The 17,155-nt window shown below is 41.4% G+C and overlaps 1 long non-coding RNA gene across 1 annotated transcript in view; it reads left to right on the top strand.

Moving 5' to 3' along the window:
• The window catches only part of LOC138416998 (uncharacterized), an 85,049-nt gene that overhangs the window by 25,676 nt on the left and 42,218 nt on the right, over positions 1-17,155 (top strand). Inside the window, exon 2 of the long non-coding RNA XR_011247931.1 lies at positions 4,701-4,909. This is a non-coding gene — a long non-coding RNA (uncharacterized lncRNA). The remainder of the gene's footprint in view (positions 1-4,700; positions 4,910-17,155) is intronic.

Raw genomic sequence — 17,155 nt, 5'->3', positions numbered from 1 at the left:
TGTTATTTAAAAATCCACAAAGATTAAGATTAAAATTATTCACTTTTGGCATATGCATACATAACATTTTTAGAGAATAAGTACACACACACACACACACACACACTTTTGTCTCAAAAGGGAAGTATATGAACTTAGAACTGTTATGACTTACTCCAGAAACTCCTTAGGTTCTCACACTACCAATCACCAGGGGAGTTTTGAGTGTGCATAGAGATAAACTTGACTAAATTTGGGGAAAAGACCCAGGTATCTGCTTTTTTACAAGTTCCCTACATGATTTTGTTAAAGGTACTATAGAACTTGCATTTAAAATTTTGTTTGCAAATATCATCTCCTCAGAATGACTGTGGATACAGAATTGTCTGAATATTTTCATCCAAAATGGTCACTGGCTTGAAGCCATATGACATGACCTCCAGCGATGTTGGAATATCATTTGAAAAATATCTGTTCTTTTATTGCTTCTTTGATGGTGTTTTTTTTTAAAGTGGAATTATTCAGTACATTAGGCAGATTTATAAAGCTTAGAATAGTGTAGTAACTGTTTTACTCAGAAATTTTGACACACTTTTTGTGTGCAATCAATCCCTTGAGAGTTACTTCATTCTAGTTGCTTTTTCTTCTTTCTCTTTCATTTCTTGGGACATATCTGGGTAAACAAAACACTCACTAGAATAACCCCAGTCTGCTACTGTGCTAGCTGTAGGTGTCAATTTGCTGGGGCTGGAGGTTATCTTAGATATGCCAAATAACCAATTACTGTGATTTCTGCTTTACAAAATGTTACATTATCAGGTGCTATGGCTCATTGGAAATTAGTAGGAACTTCTAATTCCTGAAATAGAACTATATTTGAGAAAATACCTCAAACTTTGTATATGATCATTAAGCCTATTTTTCTCTCTGCTAACCTGCCTTTGAAAACATCAATGGACACTCAAAATTGAAAACTTACCGTTTTGCCTGGGGTCAACGGTGGTGATTCAGTCTAGAAATAACTAGAGAAGATTCAGCCGTATAGGAGACTCTGAAATTGGATCATTGCCTCTGCAGCTGGGTTTGCTCTTGAGGTTAGGATGTTTGGAAGGAGATCAATAATCATCCGACGTCTCAAATAATTACACAATATTTAATGGGTGTTGTAACATGAGAGAATGGTCTTTCTTGAAATAAAGATACTGATAATATTATCTTTAAATCAAGAGAAGAAATAACCCTACAGCCCAGACTCTGTCCTCTTTGCCTCTCTGTCTCTCTCTGCGTGAGTATAAAAATGTAAAATTATAAATAGTTTTACATTATACATATAGTTTATATATATATAGTTTTACAATCATACACACACACACATTTCTCTTCTTTCTTCCATACTAAATGAAATAATAACTATAAAAATATAAGGCAGCCTGAATCTAGAAAAGTTGTCATGGACATTCTAAATAATTTCACTTCAAATTGACATGTTCAAACTATTCCCTGATGAGTAAAAATGAACTAAATCATATCAGGACCTTCTCTGAAATACACTGGTTGTTTACTTTATTGAAATTTGTTATCTGGCATTCCCTGTAGTGGTTAACCTCTCTCTCTTACTTGTTTGGGTGGGGAGTGAATTTCTTCCTTCTTTCCTTTCTTTTTCCTTTCTAAAATTTCTCACTTATTCATATATATAGCACATGACAAATGCTTTGAGACTATGGAACCCAAGTGTCAACTGGAAGTACATGTATCAGTTCAGTTCATTTCAGTCGCTCAGTTGTGTATCGCAGCATGCCAGGCCTCCTTGTCCATCACCAACTCCTGGAGTTTACTCAAACTCATGTCTATTAAGTCGGTGATGTCATCCAGCCATCTCATCCTCTGTTGTCCCTTTCTCCTCCTGCCCCCAATCCCTCCCAACATCAGAGTCTTTCCCAATGAGTCAACTCTTCACATGAGGTGGCCAAAGTACTGGACTTTCAGCTTTAGCATCATTCTTTCCAAAGAACATCGAGGACTGATCTCCTTTAGAATGGACTGGTTGCATCTCCTTGCAGTCCAAGGGACTCTCAAGAGTCTTCTCCAACATTACAGTTCAAAAGCATCAATTCTTCGGTGCTCAGCTTTCTTCACAGTCCAACTCTCACATCCATACATGACTACTGGAAAAACCACAGCCTTGACTAGATGGACCTTTGTTGGCAAAGTAATGTCTCTGCTTTTGAATTTGCTATCTAGGTTGGTCATAACTTCCCTTCCAAGGAGTAAGCGTCTTTTAATTTCATAGCTGCATTCACCATCTGCAGTGATTTTGGACCCCCCCCAAAATAAAGTCTGACACTGTTTCCACTCTTTCCCCATCTATTTCCCATGAAGCGATGGGACCAGATGCCATGATCTTCATTTTCTGAATGTTGAGCTTCAAGCCAACTTTTTCGCTCTCCTCTTTCACTTTCATCAAGAGGCTCTTTAGTTCCTCTTCATTTTCCGCCATAAGGGTGGTGTCATCTGCATATCTGAGGTTATTGATATTTCTCCCGGCAGTCTTGATTCCAGCTTGTGCTTCTTCCAGCCCAACATTTCTCATGATGTATTCTGCATAGAAGCTAAATAAGCAGGGTGACAATATACAGCCTTGACGTCCTCCTTTTCCTATTTGGAACCAGTCTGTCATTCCATGTCCAGTTCTAACTGTTGCTTCCTGACCTGCATATAGGTTTCTCAAGAGGCAGGTCAGGTGGTCTGGTATTCCCATCTCTTTCAGAATTTTCCACAGTTTATTGTGATCCACACATATATATAAATATCTGCAAATCTTCATTCAATATCCTGCTTTTATTTACTCGGTGGTCTTCCCAGGTGGCTCAGTGGGTAAAGAATCTGCTTGCAATGTGGAAGACCCAGGTTTGATCCCTGGGTCAGGAAGATCCCCTGGAGGAGGGCACGGTGACTCACTCCAGTATTCTTGCCTGGAGAATCCCATGGACAGAGGAGCCTGGTGGGCTACAGTCCACAGGGCTGCAAAGAGCTGGACATGACTGAAGTGACTGAGCATACACTTCGATTTATTCAATACAAAAAAATTGAACAAGACTTGAAATGGCTTGTAGTTATATGCTTTTATTAAATTTTTATTAAAACTATTAGCACTTATGAAATAAAAGACTCTGATGGGAGTGGTCAGGGAGGAGGGGATTGAAGTTTGTGATAAAACAAGGAGGGTGGATAGTTTTACTGCTGGGCAATAAAGGCAGAAAAGTGCTCTTGCTAATGATGATAATTCCTACCAGCACCTTATTTTAACCGGCCGGTTTTACTGGTCAGTGTGGCCACTAGGAGTTTTATGTTTTCAGTGATTTTCAGTGAGTTTGCTCCATTTGGTGGGGGAAAGCTACTGAATGCTCAATACATGTAATTAAAATTTTCTAACTGTGTAAGAATTTCATATCTATGTAAAATTACTAACCTGAAAAAACTCATTTGTTCAATTGTTAATTAGGGGTGTGTGTGTGTGTGTGTGTGTGTGTGTGTGTGTGTATTCACAGAACAGAAGAAACTGGCTAAGTCTGTGTTTAAATTTCTGGGGCTGTGGAAGGAGCCGCCTACTTCTGTTCATGATGCTCTTTTATTTTTCATTGGTATGTTCTTTTCAAAACATTAACACACTTGGAAGAGGGGATAGTCACAGCCACTGTAGTTTGAGTGAGTTTATCCTCTGTTTTACAGAAGATAAAATACTCTGTGTACACAGTTGGCTTTGGAGGAGCAAGTTCAGGATGAACCATTAATAGGATGTAAGGGGGCTTCAGGAAATGAAGTTACCAACTAATGAGCACCCAGAGGAGAGGAATGTATCTTAAGAGGCCTTTGCAGCTTGTATAAAATAAAACTTAGTCATTAAATTATGGGAAATACCTTGTTATGTTAGTCTTAAATAATAGACACATTTTAAACAAGATGTTAAAAAAGGCGACTTTATATTTGTCATTTTGACCCCTTAAAACTTCAGTTTTTACAAGTTTAAGATAAGGTTTAGGCTTTTGGCACCACTTTTCTAGGCTTCAGAGTAATCTAAATTTTGTCTTTATTGAAAAACACTTTTATCTGGTCATCTTTAACTCTTGGAATCTCTGTGGAAGGAGAGAATACACAGGAAACAACGGACATATTTGTCAATATACATTTAATTATTGTTTTGGGGCCCTTCTATTGTTTTTTATGCAGTCAATATGAACGGTCCTGGCCTCTCTTGATGCCAGTCTTTGGTTGCAAAGGTTTCTTTTCTGGTAATTACTCAAGGTTAAAACCATCCATTCTACTCTGTGGACGTAAAGATGGCAGCTGAAAGCTGAGGATAAATAACCATTAGCTCAGGAAGCTGTGAGGCACATGGCAGGGAGAACAGACGTGGTCACAGACATCAGGAGCTCGGGACACTCACCCTCGAGATACAGAGGAAGAACCTCAGAGATGGCTCAGGATGTCCTCTGATAGTGGGCAGTGCTATCTTATTACAATTCTGGACTTCCTTGTGAGCATCTGACAAAGCTTCTATATTTTCTTAAGACACAAACAGGCAATGCTGGAAAAAAGAAGAAAAAAGGGAAGTTAAACAATGCTTGGCTAAGTGTGAAAGAAACATAACTTTTCCACGTGATACCAAACCCATCCTAATGCAACACCCCTTTCTCTGCTGTTCTCTCATTTTCTAAATAAAGCCACCCTGAAGAAGTAGTGGTGTCATCAGCTTAATTAAAAATACTTCCTTCATCTTGGCTGTCCAGTGACTTGTACACATTCTTCTTGGCTGACTTTTACCAGAATGAGTGATCCAGCTTCTTCGAAGAGGTTGCTGCCAGCATTACAACAGCGAATGGATGTAGGACCCCTCTCACTCTTGCTCTTCAGGGACCGCTAGTGTAATGAGGTAAACAGTGATCTCATTTTTGGTCATTGCAGTTTTGCTGACATTGTAATAAAAGACATGAGGTAGTCGTCAATTTACTTCTTTTGTTTGTTTTAGCTTTTGTGTTTTTTGTCTCAAGGAGCCACCTCTGAGGAAACGTGAAGCTTTTTTTTTTTTTCTGTCTAATTTTTGTCACCATGAAAGAAATTCCTGCTCTTTAAAGAAATGGGAAAGAATAGAAGACAAGAAGTTACTGATCATCCTCACCATTCACATACAACCACTGTTCGCACATTCCTTGACATTGAAGCACATTTAGGAAGTCTCTATATATGAAGTTTGTAGGTACCCAGTGACTGGAAATGAGAAAGTACCTCAGTCTGTACTGGAAACTCGACATTCTTGAATGGTTACTTAAGCCTGAAATATTTCAATTGAGTTAAACTTTGACCAACCAGGTGACTAGTTTTTAGGTCTTGAAACCTTGTGGACGGCTGTGTATCAGCAAAGACCACACACCCAGAATTCCTGGGCCATGTCTGGTGTTTTCTCTCCCTAAGTATTTCAGATGCATTCTCATCTGAAAGCTTTGCGTCTTACTCAACAACCTCTATCTAAACTATGTTAAAGATACATAGAAAAGAGGTGACATCAGGGAGGTGGTTTATTCTTTTAGCCTTGTGTACAGCTAAAGTTGCGGAGCGGTAATGAGTCATGCTGTCTTGTGACCAGCCAGGCACTGTTCCAATCAGAGGGACTGTTAAGATCTCTGACAACAGAACCTGTCATTGTTTGAAGAGCAGATTTCCACAGTGACCTGTACGCTTGGTGATCCAGGCTTCTGTGAGTAACAAAATGCATTCCCATCCCTGATGAATGACAGAGTGCTAGTGATGAGGTAGCACTTAGTAAAGCTGACTCATTTCCTCATTTACAGATGAAAGGGATTGTCCGAGAAACAACAATCCCCCAGGTAAGTCATGATTCCTTCAGGTAATATGTGGCGAGTTTTTTCAAAGCAAAACTGACCTGTAACACTGTCTTGTCAGCAACGAGGACAATGAAAAAGCAAATTTCTTTATGAAATAATGTCAAAAGTCAGGTCCATTTTTATCCTTGCTACTGCTAAGTCGCTTCAGTCGTGTCTGACTCTGTGAGACCCCATAGATGGCAGCCCGCCAGGCTCCCCCGTTCCTGGGATTCTCCAGGCAAGAACACTGGAGTGGATTGCAATTTCCTTCTTCAATGCATGAAAGTGAAAAGTGAAAGTGAAGTCGCTCAGTTGTGTCCAACTCTTCGAGATCCCATGGACTGCAGCCCACCAGGCTCTTCCATCTATGGGATTTTCCAGGCAAGAGTACTGGAGTGGGGTGCTGTTGCCTTCTCCGATTTTTATCCTTAACCATTGCTGATTTCAGATGCTACTCATAAGAAAGAATTCCTGTGGCGGAATCAGGAGTAAAGACGATGGAAATTTTCCCATCAACTGAAATGTAGAATCAACATCAACTTTCCTTTTTATTTTCCACCAGACATGTTTGCTGGTGACATTACAGCTGTTACTCTGGACATCTGGGGGACATCTGTGTGGGAAGTGTGGGGTACCCCCTCCATATTGATGGACAGTCTAGATTCACGGGGCTGGGGGATTTCTAGCCAAGGTGGGTGGACTTGAACTGACTCAGAGGCCACTGACATCTTGGGAAAGCACTCCTTCTCCTTGACTGGCTGTCTTTAGCTCTTTTATCTGTTTTACAATCAGGCTGCCTTTACAAACACATTCCTCCAAGCCTGTTTGGAGTATATTTATTTTTTAACATCCGAGAACCTTGTTGGGAGAAAAACATTAGATCAACACAATCCTCTGAATATCACCCAAAGTCGTAGCTCATTTCTCAGGTTAAATTTTACGAGGACTTTTTTTTTTTAAGTATAAACTAATAAAGTATAAATTAAAGTATAATTGATTTGCAATGTTTCAGGTGCACTGCAGATTGATTCAGTTATACATCTGTCTATCTAGTCATTGGCTACTTGTCCCCATTCTTTTCCATTACAGCCTGTTACGAGATACCGAATCCAGTTCTCTGCCCTATACAGGAGGTCCTTGTTGTTTACCTGTTCTGTATGTACTAGTGTGTGTCTGTTAATGCCATGTGGACTTTGCAGCAGTGGAAACAGGCTCGTCTAACTAGGATTTCATTATTTTCACTCATTTATATTGTAATAACATGTCACTTGTTCTCTGTTGCCTCTCTCCCTACTTGGCGTTCCTTCTTCTGAATTCTCTTGTAACTCTAACAGCTGTGCCATTAATTCTTTTTGTCGTTGGGAAATCACGAATTATGAAACATTAAACTGAGTGCATTTAAAAATAACCTAGGCTTCCCTGCCGTTTGGGAAAGGCCACTGGCTTGTTTGGGGTTGCTAATGGGAATAAATGGCCACGTGTAGAGTACTTCTAGAGCCAGCTTGTTTGCCCGGAGGAAAGAATTCATTGAACAGCCACAGATGACATTCCAGAACATCAGCCAACCACTTCCCAACAGGGTACCGTTGGGTCATCACAAGGCCTGCCACCACCCCTGGCAGCGGGACTCCGCATACCTTCCCATGGCAGAGGTCAGGTTGCAGGAGGTCAACATGGGCATTCAGGGCAAGAGCTTGTCTTAGTGATCTTCACTCTGGTTTCTTGATAAAAGGCCATTGGAATTTTTAAGTCTCTGGAAATCCATGGGACTCTACTTTCTTTTTTAAAGGTGTTTTCTATGCTTTGCAATGACTTCTTCGGGTGAACTTCGGTCTAAATATTAACAGGATGGTGTGTGCGTTTTGGGCGTGTGTGGGGGGAGTAATTTCAAATATACTTCAGGGCCCAGAAGAGAATTGTCACTTTGCATGTCTTCCTTCCTTGTTGACAAATCATGGCGCTCTTACTCCCTATCTGGAATCTGAGACTCTGCCGAGGCAGTGCGTTGATCCCCAGGACAGTTAGTGCACCAGGTAGACGCTAAGCTTCCTCATTTTCCCTCCCCTCATCTGTTTCACAAACTGGACAACTCTGTTTTGATCTGCCTTCCTATAAGAGCTCATCGGAGCACAAATAGATAAATTATTTAGAAGAGACCATCAAAGCCGAGCCCAGGAACAGGTTGGTGCCTCCTCGTGTGGTCACTGAGCCGAGAAGCTGGGTTGGGGCTCAGGTGATATGAGGTGCTGGTCCAGGTGGGTCCTCCTCAGGATTCTCTTGACTGAGAGCATCTTCCTGGAGCCCAGACACCGAGATGCCTGTGTTTGGGGGTAGGGAGTCCCTTGGACAGCAAGAAGATCAAACCAGTCCATCCTAAAGGAAATCAGCCCTGAATAGTCATTGGAAGGACTGATGCTGAAGGTGAAATTCCAATCTGTTGGCCACCTCATGCAAAGGGCTGACTCATTGGAAAAGACCCTGATGCTGAGAAAGATTGAAGGCAGGAGGAGAAGGGGACGACAGAGGATGAGATGGTTGGATGGCATCACCGATTGGATGGACATGAGTTTGAGCAAGCTCTGGGAGTTGGTGATAGACAGGGAAGCCTGGCATGCTGCCATTCATGGGGTTGCAAAGAGTCGGCCATGACTGAGTGACTGAACAATGACCTCTATGCAGGTGGCGAAGTTTAAATGAGGTGACCAGAGAGATTTTCTCGTGATAGGGTTAGAGTCCTCAGGGTAAGAGAGCAGAGAACTTCGTTTCCCACCTCCCATTCTGTCTGTCTGTCTCCCTCCCTCTGTCTCTCTCCTGTCTGTGAATGAGGACACAGTGAGGAGGCAGCTATCTGCAAGCCAGAAGAGACGGCTCACCGGCACTCGGCCAGGCCTCCAGCCTCCAAAACCCTGAGAGACAAAGTCCTATTGTTTATGCCACCTGGACTGTAGGACTCAGCTAAGCCAGACGAGCTGACAGGGACAAAGCCCATTTGCCCACCTGCACACGGAGGGCCTCTCCCTCCAAGGGGCCAGCCCTGCCCTCCCCACCTGCCCTCTGCTGGGCAGTGCTCTGGGCCTTCTACAGCGTTCCTGCCTTCCACCTGGATTAGAAGCTCCAAGCTCAAGACTCCAGTAACAGGCCGTATCATGATTTGCACCCCTTGGGTACTAGCCAAGTACATTTCTCACACTATAAAGTGTAATATTTGCTGATTGATTAACTAGTCTGAGAGATGATGAGCTAAACTGGACCTGATATGTTGCAATAGTTTGTTTTTACTTTGGTTTCAGAATTGGCAAAGAAACATGGGGATAATTGTGCACAAAATTTCTTTCTATTTGGTGATATTAATGTGCAGTTTCTTTTTCTCCTGGAATGATCTAGACAGAGAGGGTTACCTCAGCCCTGCCCTTTAGTCTGCATGTGGACACAGAACGGGGCCCAGGACACCAGAGTCTACTAAAAGCTGGCTTAATTGTCTTTGAACGAAGGCCATTTTATCAATCATATTACAATCCATTAAATTATCTGATACTAGATCAGAGTGCCTTCATGCTATTCTCTTTATAATTATTCAATCTCTGTTTTGTAGAAAATGGGGAAAATTCCTTGAACCAGAAATGACTCCTTTCTACTTTGTGTTCCCTTTTTCGCTCTGGGTGAAATATGCTAAACTCTTTACTCCGGACCACTCGATTTAAGTGGTGCAGGATTTTCAATTAATGATGATACCTTGGACTTGATCAGAAAGTCAAGCCACAAGAACTGAAGCTCCAAGGGATTATTACTTTTTAATTCTTTGCACAGCAAGACTGTGTGTCAAAAAATAATCCCAAAGGATTTTTCATTCACTCTTCTAACCTAAAACGACCCTCTGCTTAATTTAACATGCTAGATGTACGTCACGGAATCATGAGTTACCTTTTCTATTTACGTGTAAAAATCAGTTTTAGTTCAGACGATATTTGGGGGACATTTGCTTAATCAACACTCATGTTCAGGAATGTATAATCTGTGATGTTATCAGTATCTATACTTTGCAAATATATTTTAAAAAACTGCTCTGCCGCTTTTACTTTAAATTATGACATCTGAGTGAAAAGGCCACATCACAAGTTGGTGGCTGTGTGACTTGCCTGAGCCCCACCTGACCAATGCTGTCAGCTGCATCTCCGCAAAGCACAGGTAGGAGAAGCAAAGACTTAATCAACTCAGTGGTTTTGGCCACAGTCTCCTCCTCCACAACACAGGGCAAAACATTGCTCAGGCTGTTGGATTGATTATTTAGATAATTGCTTTAAAAACTTCTGCCATGTCAGCTTCAGGCATCCTAGAACCATGAGAATAACCCTAGAGGGCAGGGAGGAGGGGTCAGAAATGAGAGGAGGAAGCTGATCCTTGAAGATATTAACTGTGAAGCTTCATTAGCTGTGAACTCTCCTCCTCGGTACTTATTTTTATGCGAGTTAAATATAGCCTCAATCGTAAATGCCTCTATTAATTGCACTCTCTGTAACTTGCAACTGAATGATATTCTAAATGCATCAAAACACAGAGTCATTTCAGAAGTAAACACTCAAGGAATCAATGTAGGTTTTTGGAGGAAGCATCACAGAAAATGTATCTTTTGGTCAAGGTCTTGAGTAGAGAGAAATATTTAATAATAAAAAATTATCAATTGACATTTGTTGAGAGCTCTTTATGTTCTGGGGGTGACAGTTTCAAAATTCATCCATACAATAACCTTATGAGCAAATTCTATCCTATCCTCAGTTACTTGGACCCAAGGATCCTGTGGACCCAGGATGAGAAAGAAATTGAGAAATTCTCTGATCTGTGGAATATTGCCTCTCTGGTTGGCAGTAGATGGAGAGTTGATGCCAGAGTTGCCTTATTCCAGAGCAAATGCTTTTCTTCTTTGCACAGAGGCCTGCAAGCAAATTAACTGAATTTATACCCCAAGAAAACTCATTCTGAGGTTGATGGAACAGTCAATTGTTATGGCGGTCACAAGCCTACAATGACCTATGTTCTAAAAGGTCCTAAGTAAATGCATTAATAGAAAACTCTTTTCATGATTAAAAGACATAACTGATTGATCTAAAGCAAAAGGATAAAACCACTTAACATGAATCTAGGGCTCCTATGTGCCGGACACTGTGCTTATGCATCTGGTACTCAGCTGACTTCTCCCAATAGCCAAGCAAGGGAATGTTGTTTTACTTTCCCCACTTCATTGATGATGCAACCAGATACAGGGAAGTTATATCAACCTCCAATCACAGGACTGAAATAAATGGTAGGTCAGGGATGGAAGCCAGGATGTCCAGTGGTATTCTGTCCCCTGAGCTCAAGTTCAGTTCAGTTCAGTCACTCAGTCATGCCTGACTCTTTGCAACCCATGGACTGCAGCACAACAGGCTTCCCTGTCAATCACCAACTCCAGAACTTACACAAACTTATGTCCGTCGAGTTGATGATGCTATTCAATCATCTCATCCTCTGTCGTCCCTTTCTCCTGCCTTAGATCTTTCCCAGCATCAGGGGCTTTTCCAAACAGTCAGTTCTTTGCATCAGGTGGCCAAACTGTTAGAGTTTCAGCTTCAACATCAGTCCTTCCAATGAATATTGAGGACTAATTTTCTTTAGGATGGACTGATTTGATCGCCTTGCAGTCCAAGGGACTTTCAAGAGTCTTCTCCAACACCGCAATTCAAAAGCATCAATTCTTTGGTGCTCAGCTTTCTTTATAGTCCAACTCTCACATCCATGCATGACCACTGGAAAAACCATAGCTTTGACTGGATGGACCTTTGTTGGCAAAGCAATGTCTCTGCTTTTTAATATGCTATCTAGGTTGGTCATACTGCTTAGGGAAATGCCACTAAAAGGAAAAAAAAAAATTGGAAGTGATATTTCTCAGTCTCTCTTTAAGCACAGTTTGTTGTGATCCACACAGTCAAAGGCTTTGGCATAGTCAATAAAGCAGAAGTAAACATTTTTATGGAACTCTCTTCCTTATTCGATGATCCAACGGTTGTTGGCAATTTGATCTCTGGTTCCTCTGCCTTTTCTAAATTCAGCTTGCACATCTGGAAGTTCATGGTTCATGTACAAGTGAAGCCTGGCTTGGAGAATTTTGAGCATTACTTTGCTAGCCTGTGAGATGAGTGCAATTGTGTGGTAGTCTGAACATTCTTTGGCATTGCCTTTCTTTGGGATTGGAATGAAAACTGACCTTTTCCAGTCCTGTGGCCACTGCTGAGTTTTCCAAATTTGCTGGCATATTGAGTACAGCACTTTCACAGCATCATCTTCCAGGATTTGAAATAGCTCAACTGGAATTCCATCACCTCCACTAGTTTTGTTTGCAGTGATGCTTCCTAAGGCCCACGTGACTTCACATTCCAGGATGTGTGGCTCTAGGTGAGTGATCACACCATAGTGATTATCTGGGTCATGAAGATCTTTTTTGTATAGTTCTTCTATGTATACTTGCCACCCCTTCTTAATATCTTCTGCTTCTCGTAGGTCCATGCCATTTTTGTCCTTTATTGTGCCCATCTTTGCATAAAATATTCCCTTGGTATCTCTGATTTTCTTGAAGAGATCTCTAGTCTTTCCCATTCTATTGTTTTCCTCTATTTCTTTGCATTGATCACTGAAGAAGCCTTTCTTATCTCTCCTTGCTATTCTTTGGAACTCCAGATTCAAATGGGTATATCTTTCCTTTTCTCCTTTGCCTTTCACTTCTCTTCTTTTCACAGCTGTTTGTAAGGCATCCTCAGATAGCCATTTTGCCTTTTTGCATTTCTTTTTCTTGGGGATGGTCTTGATTTCTGCCTCCTGTCCAATGTCACAAACCTCCGTCCATAGTTCTTCAGGCAGACTCTCAGATCTAAACCTTTGAATCTATTTGTCACTTCCACTCTATTATTATTCCCTAAAAGAATCCTTAATAATGATTTTTTCTTTTGGGGGTTTCATTGAACACAGAGAAGAAAAAGGTGATTATATCACTAAAGGAACCACCTATTTGTCATCTTGCACACTGATGAGAGCAAAGTTCCACAGGTTAATTCATGAGAGTATTTGCCCAAGCTTTCCACTGTCATAAGCCATGGGGAAGGAAACAATTGGGTTTAAAATTCTATTTTGATATGAACAGTCTGATGAGCAATTTTGAACTTTACTCTGAGCAAATAAAAGCCACAGAGTACTTATTTTTTTACTTTTATTTGAACAATCAAAACAATCATCCAAAAAACCCAGCAATTCAGTGGATAATACAAATGCCAGCTACAATTAATTGAATTAATGGAGTGATAGATTTGCCAAAGGCTAAATTTCTAAGTCTTATGACATCTTTTGCCTGAATCTTCAGACTTGTTAAGAATATTCCAGAAAATTTGCATCCTGGGCCAGGGATGTCTCGCTTGCTCAAAACAGTTTGGAACTCTCTTGTGGGTGTTTTAGAGCCCTCCCAACCTTCAGGACTTGGGAATTAATGACCTTTGTTTGAAGCCCAGTCTTTGCATGGTTCTTAGTGGTAGTTGGTGATTCACTGAGGGAATGTTGACTTCTAGCAAAAACAAACAAACAGAAGTTGAAATGTGACTCTGAAGTCATTTTGTGTCTGAAATTCAATCCCAAAACCTTTCCAAAAGAGAAATTTCTTAATTCTTTTTCTTTCTATATTTGAATTTGAAACTGTGTGACTCAATGAAAAAATGAAGGTAAAAATGAAGGAAGTACATTCGGGATTCTGTATAGTTGGATTTCATACACACGCAGGTGCTCAGAGGACTTCATGTCCGAGCCAGAGGAAACATGCTTGTGAATGCAGATAGTCATGCTCACTTCACTTTATTTTCCTTTTCCATCCCTCTGGTACTCACCCACACCCACATCTCCCACTTCTGTGGGCTGACAGAGCTGTGATCCTCAGCTGTCAGCATCTGTCTGAGCAGGAGCACTGCCTCTGCTTGAGCGGGAGCACTGTGTCTGTCTGAGCGGGAGCACTGTGTCTGTCTGAGCGGGAGCACTGTATATCCCAGAGGTAGCATGACCGCAGCCTTCCCTGTGCACAAGTGTTCACCTCGGCTCTCCCTGCCTGCCTGGCTGTGTCTGTCCTAGGCCTACTTTGTCTCCAGGCTTCCAGGTGAGGATTTCTGGTTTCTTCTTGCCCTTGACCCACATCTCACTGACCCCTGCAGACACCTGGAGCCTGCCTTCTTGCAGACAGGAGAGGGCCTGCTCTCATGCTCCTGAGGCTGTGAGCAGAGCCCTGGGTGATGACTCGGCACATTTGCCACTTGTTTGGAAGGTCAGTGCATGGCCATTGGGTAACCCTCACTCTAGGACTGAGCATCCCCTCCAGCCTATTTTTTGCAACATTTGCAGATGCTGCATCCATCCTCGTTAATGTTGTTGGACAGTGGTCATTTCAGCCTCAACCGACTCTGATTTTTTTCACTTTTTGGGAAATACACTATTAATACAATTTGTCAGTATTCTCTGAGGAGCACTTATTATGCTGCAATTTTAGTATGTTTTACCAATTCAGTTGTCATAATGGGCTGCAAGTGCCTTGATTTTAAAACCTTATTTCCCAGGCCTTTTGAGAGCTGGCTATAACCTGAGATTATTTCCCTAATGGACTGTTTCTAGAATGTACTTCTTAAAAGCCAAATGGTACTTCTCACTTCATTTTGCATATCCAGTGACATTTTTAGCTTGGTATTAATAATCCAACATTATAATAAAAATAATAATAGCAAGGATTTGAATATCCATTACAAATCTCCTTAAACCCAGGTGAACTCATTAACTCTTAGATAAAATAAATTGGATAAAAAAAAAAAGGACTTGATTTTATTCTGCCTCTCATGATGACTTTGAGTAGGAAAAAGAAGTAGAAGTGAATTCTCCTGACTTCAGATCTAGTGTTGGTTTTGCTAGAATGACCAATTAAGATGGGCTGTGAGATTTAAAAATGAAAACAGAGAAAGGAACATCTGTCTTCTCTTTGAGTCAAACAGATGAATGTGAAATCGAAGGTCATGATTTCTGCTTTTGTCATCCTGAGTGAGGGGATGAGGGGAAACAAGAAAGATGCTTGATTAAGTCCCCCAAACTTACAAACCAAACATGTAGACAAGCTAGAATTTTCAACGTTGCTGAAAACAAGTTTTCTCTCTTGCCTTTCAGCCTAAAATGTCAGCGTTTTGATCATGCTGAGGGCTCTGCGAGTGTGAGCTCAGTCATTTGCAGGCTTCACTTAGATGTGATGGGCTGGGCTGTGCTTAGCAGCTCAGTCTTGTCTGACTTTTGGTGACTCCATGGACAGTAGCCCATCAGGCTCCTCCGTTTATGGGTTGAACTGTGTCAAATTCCTGTGTTAAATCCTAACCCCACTATCTAAGAATGTGACCTGATTTGGAGATAGGGTCTCATGGGGTTGGCAGGGGGAGGTTAAGTTAATGAGGTCGTGGGGAGGGTCCTAATCCAACAAGACCAGTGTCTTTCTAAAAAGAGGAAATTAGGACAAGGACGTACACAGGGGGAGAAGGCCATGGGACAGCACAGGAGGATGCGTCTACAGGCCGAGGGATGGCAGAGGTTGCCACGACAGCACCTGCACCAGGAGGGACACCTGGAATAGACTCTCCTGTGCAACCTTCAGAAAGAATCACCTCCTGACACCCAGATCCGGGGCTGCTCCAGAGCCATGAGACACTAGATGTCAGTTGCTGATGCCGAGCGACGTGTGCTTCTTTATTATGGTAGCCCCAGCAGACAAACACGCTGGACACCCAGAGAGTCAAAACCATGTCTGACGTAATCCACACCCATCAGGCGCTTACAGTGAACTTAGTGAGTGATCCCCCTGAAACACTGAGCAACCACAGGCACATCCTCGGGGGAAGGCCCTAGAGTCATTCAAACTCTAAATGCTATCAGAAATCAGAGGACTGAGAGAAACAGAGACTGAAACCTCCAAAAAGTCCCACTGCTTAGAGTGAAAGAAAGAGGAAGGGTGCCAATGAATCTAGAGGAAGAACCCAGAGCCGGTAGCCGGGGGGATGGACGCTGGGAACAAAAGTCAAGGGACTTCCCTGGTGATCCAATGGTTAAGACTTCACCTTTCAATGCAGGAGGTATGGGATCCATGCCTGGCTAGGAAGCTAAGATTCCACATGCCTTGTGGCCAAAATACCAAAACAGAAGCAAATTCAATAAAAACTTTAAAAATGGTCTGCATCCAAAAAAAAAAAAAAAAAATCTTAAGAAAAGAAAGACCAAAAGCCAAGACCCCATCTCTTTTCTGACTAATAATGTCCTGTGTTCTCACTGGCTATCCCAGGAGACTCAGCCTGGTGGAAATGACCCCCTGGTAAGTGAGAGTCTCAAGTGGTGTCAGGGAGGAGAAGGTCATCACCAGGCTCAAAATTTTCAGGAGGGTGTGTGTTTCTTTACGTACCATTTCAAGCAACAACAGAAAAGCAAAACTGCAAAATGTAATTTTGCTACTTCCATAGAAATCTATAATTGCTGTTAAAAGTCAACACATAGGACATGCCTATGGCAAGGTCCTTATTGCCTAGGAATGACTTTATCATTTAAAATCATTAAAGAAAAATTGGATTTTATACTTAAAGATGGAAACATTTCTTGCCATTTGTAGAGCTTATGAAATTCAACTTCATTATCAATGTTCAATCACTAGTGAAAGTGAAAAGAAACTTTATTTAATCATTGAGTTGAGTTGTCTTTAAATATAGCTTTGGCCTGTTTTGTGAGTTTTTTCTCTTATTTTCTATTAGTAGGCATAACTGTGTGCTCATATTTGCTATGACATATCATAACTGTACCTTCTTTTCAACAGCTCATGAAAACTCTACTTTTATGGTGCAGAATAAAACCCCATCATAATTTTACTTTCTTCTGAGGAAATTCCTGAAATATAAGTTTAAATATTAGAGACAGTGAGACAGAGGCCATTGCTTAAAACCACAATGGAAATTTGACTCATTCTGAAACTTCAAAATTGCAATGCGCTACTAAAAATAATTATTCATCCCTACTGCCTGGCAAGATTTCTTCTTGGATATTCTATACTTGGGAAATGCACTGCAAGTTAACTCACCCTTCTTTCAACCCTTGGTTTGCTGTAAGCTATTGAGCCCTGTGTTGACATTAACCACCTCCCAATGCTTTCTTACACATCTCTCCCTGCACCAATCAGAACAGAGGAGGTTTATCTAGGCCATGTGTGCTTATTAAGGATATCATTC

The sequence above is a fragment of the Ovis canadensis genome, chromosome 13, assembly GCF_042477335.2.
Source record: "Ovis canadensis isolate MfBH-ARS-UI-01 breed Bighorn chromosome 13, ARS-UI_OviCan_v2, whole genome shotgun sequence".
Taxonomy (NCBI): Eukaryota; Metazoa; Chordata; class Mammalia; order Artiodactyla; family Bovidae; genus Ovis; species Ovis canadensis.
The sequence above is the reverse complement of the archived record's forward strand: the minus strand, read 5'-3'. Positions and strand labels throughout refer to the sequence as shown.